Here is a 4368-nt window from a genome sequence, read left to right as displayed (position 1 = left end):
TTCATCCGCACTCAGCAAAGTCTCGGCATCAACCAATGGTATGATAGAATAGCAGCTTTCCATCTGGCTAATCAAGGGGATCAACCTTATGTCACCGAACTCACCATTGTTATTCGACAGCAAATAATGATTTAACAAGCAAAATACAAGGGATCGAATGTTCAATTTTTGTTCAGTCATATTTTTACTAGGTCAAAAGTGGTGTTTTACAAGCTTTGCCAAATTAACCTTATCACCTACAACAATCTCAGCAAGCATGTTAGCATCTAGTCCTAGGAAAGCCCCTATGGTTGTTTTACCCTCTTCAATGGTGCCAGGAGTGGCAGGAGGAGCATTAGTAGGATAACCAAGGATCGCGGCAAATTCATCTGGCAAAGGACATATTTCGTTGCCCCGAAAGACAAAAACATGATGATCGGAATCCCAAAAGCTTAGGGATGCATGCAGAAAGTTATAATCAACATTAATTTGTTGTAAGCCTAGGAGAGCCTCTAAGTGGTATTCTTTCAACAAAACCTTTTCTGTAGGAGTAAGGGCTCGTAGCCAGCGCCTAACAGCTCGTTGGAGTGAGAAGGGAGGAATCGACATGACAAAAGCAAGGAGGAATTAAAGCTAAGCAACTACAAGAGAGAAGAAAATTGACAGTGATAGAAAATAGGGACGTATCTAGCCCCTATATATAGCTGAACACATCAAGTGATATCCTGATCCCATTCGGAAACGCGTTAAGAAATCCGAAAACCAAAAATCGCCAGGAGAGGACTTTCAGCACCCATGGCTGGGCGGCGAAATAATTAACGCCCTCCCTTGGGCGCTGAAAATGCAGCCCAAAGCTCAGATTTCACAAAACGCGGAACAGGAAAGGACTTAAAACCGTGTCGCTAGACGCGAGGCCCTATTGCAATTAAGATCAAGCCCAAAAGCACCTTTAGCACCCAAATATCAAAAAAAATGAATGTTAAAACTTGGTCAAAACTTAGACTCGTCTCAAGGAATATATGTGTTCACTTTTCAAAACAAATATGAGCAAAAAAAATATCAAGGTCATTCTTCGAAACACCAAAAAATATTGTTAAGTCGTTGATTTCTCAAAATAAAAATGTTTGTTTGTCAAAAGATTAATCCGGGCCAAGCTAAACCGAATATTATTGACAAATAAACTTTGTCGCCCGGAAACTGAAGTCGCACTCCACGACTTCGTCAAAATAGCATACCACTATGAAGGTCACTCGCACATACGAGCATGACCCCAGACATGATTAAAAGACGTTATAAGCTACGTACCTCTCTTGGCAAAAAAATGACCGATGAGCCCGATTGCTTGGGGGCTCGCGAAAAAAATATATACTCCAACAAAGAGTGTGCAAGGTTAAAATCATGTTCCCGGACTAGCTATACACAGTCCCGTGTTTGGATAATCTCAAAGAAAAAAAAACGGTATTTTAAAAAAAAGTATCGTTAACAGAAATATACACAGTGTGGGCCCACTTATAGGACACACTTAATCAGGGAATATTGCGACCCACCAACAGGTTGTAAATACAAAAGCCTTTCTACATAGGCAAAATGAAAGAAGGTAAGAAATTCAAAATGGGCTCACCCACCTTCAACAGGCGGGGTCTGCGTCACTAGCCGCGCAGGTCCTCAGTTTTCGAAAAATAGAATCTTCAAAAAAAAAAATGAAATAGGCTCGCCATCTTCAGCCGGCGGGGTCTACATCACAAACCACGTAGGTCCTTATTTTAAAAAAAAAACAACAAACAAATTTCAAAACAGATTCGTCCACTTCTATCGGACGGGGCGTCCACCCTCAGCGGACAGGCTCGCCATCTTCAGCCGGCGGGGTCTACGTCACAAACCGTGTAGGTCCTTATTTTCAAAACATCAAAACAGATTCGTCCACTTCTATCGGACGGGGCATCCACCCTCAGCGGACAGGCTCACCATCTTCAGCTGGCGGGGTCTGCGTCACTAACCGCGCAGGTCCTTAGTCGCTGCAGCGATAACTTTTTCTGGTTTTCTCTTTTTCCAAAAATTAAAGGATTGGTTTTCCGTTTTTCCAAAAAAGAACGATGTGTTGGATTTTCCTTCGTTTTACGTCCCATAAAAACAAGGGGGTTTTCTCGTTTAGCTAACCCTAAAAATGAGAATCTTTAAAAACATTTTCACCTCGTGATTGGGCTTGGCCAGGCCCAATTACACTTTATAGCTTTAATTTCGAAAACACCTGTAGCTACTCCCAATGAAAAAGTGAGGGAGTTTCTACGCCTCTTTAGATACTTCCAATGACAAAGTGAGGGGGTTTCTATACTATCCGTTGACAAATCCCAATGACACGTGAGGGATATGTCGACACTTCAAGTGATGACCCTTAAGTCAAATGTTATCACTCGGGGGCTCGTGAGACCCTCGCAAAACAGGTCACCATGACTTGTGTGACGCACTCCGTCTAATACTTTGACCATCGTCTTACTCCAAGACTCAGTCAAAGTGGGGGCTAACTGTAGACACCTACTTTTGTCCCCATTCCCGAAAGGGAAGGTTCGATGATGAGAACACAAATCTCCACTTGACAACGCATCTCCTATAAAATAACGAATCTCAATTCCCCTTTTCATTTCATCCGAAACCTACTATTTATAGAAACCTGCTATTTATGGAAACCTGCTAAAAATAGTAACTGCCGTAATGGGTAGTTGTTAAAAGTGGCAAGTCATAAAAGATAGAAACCTGTCAGAATTAGGTGTTGCACTCCAACATAAATCCTAAATGAGATAGAAATTGCGAGAGAATCCTATTCCTAATACGATTCGAAAATAAGAGTTACGTATTAATTAAAATCCTAACGAGCCTACAGTTCGTAACGGGCCCAGATGCATTCCATCATAAATTTAATACGCACTAAAAGACTCGATTAAAGTCTCATACACTCCGGATTCTAAGAATCCTAATCTAACAAAGAAACGGCCCAGATCCTATTTTCAACGCTTGGCGCTCTGGGCGCCAAATCTCCGGCGCCCAGCCCTGGGCGCTGAAATTACCTGGGACGTGTTCTTTCCTAATTACTCGTGGATTAGAGTTCTACAATTCTATCTTTCCACGAACTCTTTTCTATAAATAGGGCCCTAAGTTCGACGTGAAAACAACAACACACAATTATTATTCTGAATATTGACTCTAATCCCCTAAGCCTCACGCTGCAAAACTGATCACGCGTTCTGTCGCAATCGATCCAAACATCGAACGGAACGTATCCTGTCCTATAATTTGAGATTCGTTAAATAAAAGGAGAAATAGCAAAGTCAAAGTGGTTAGTTTTCTGAGAACCGTGACGCACCTCTCAAGGGTGCGTCGTAATGTGTCCCTTTTCCATGGTTTAATTTCTTTCCTCGCCCTTTTATGAACTGTTAAACTAATTAAATCTGATTGTTCTATCACGCCTAATAAAGATAATATGTTGGGAAATTGGATTATCATGCTAGGTCCCTTAAAACAATCTAAATCAGATAATCGCGATCGATCTAGTACTATATGTTGCATATTGTTAAAATCAACTCAGATTAGTTTAATAGTTAACGCATGTCCCTTCAATTATTTATGCTGAGCTAGTAAGGATATCCTGCCTCTGGAGTTATCGAAGAGCGAGTACTCCTCTCGGTAGTTACAGTCCCCCGAACCCTCAATCTCTACCTTGCGGGTGTATGTTGAGAGATCCCCACACTAGGGATCACAAGGGAACCTACGACCGTCGTGGTGAAACATAATTGCACTCCCTTTATGTCACGATATCCGGGTTTTGTCAATTTTTCTCATTGTCGTTAAAAACTGAATGGCGACTCCTATATTACTAGTCAATTGGGTGTAAACTCACAGGAAATCCAATTACACTTCATTTAACAAAAAGAAACGTCACACCCATGAGGGACAAGGTAACGCATGAGCCTCGTGCTTTTTCGACCCCCTCACACAATCATACATCTTTTCAAAATCCAAGCTTTTCAAAATACAAAAATGCAAACTTTCAAGATTCAAGGATGTTCAAAGTTGCCTGCAATCACCTCTTTGAACTAGAATCACCTTCAAGTATGGAGTAATCAAAGATGACACCTTTTTTAACTTTTAAAGGTTTAGTCTTTTGAGATTTAAAACTCCATTTTTCAATATACAAGTTCAAGTTTTCAATCAAGATCCCACAAAGTTTAGGGTTGCTCATGACTACTTCCCTAAACTAGGATCCTTTCAAAGTAAGAGCACATCAAACATCTAACCATTTCAACATTAAAAGGCCCAATCTTTGAGATTCAAGTCTCTTAAGTTTCAATATTTCAAGTACAAGTTCAATATTTCAAGTTCAGGTTCAATTATTTC

The sequence above is a fragment of the Spinacia oleracea genome, chromosome 3 (assembly GCF_020520425.1).
Source record: "Spinacia oleracea cultivar Varoflay chromosome 3, BTI_SOV_V1, whole genome shotgun sequence".
Lineage (NCBI taxonomy): Eukaryota > Viridiplantae > Streptophyta > Magnoliopsida > Caryophyllales > Amaranthaceae > Spinacia > Spinacia oleracea.
This window is presented reverse-complemented; position numbering follows the sequence as displayed.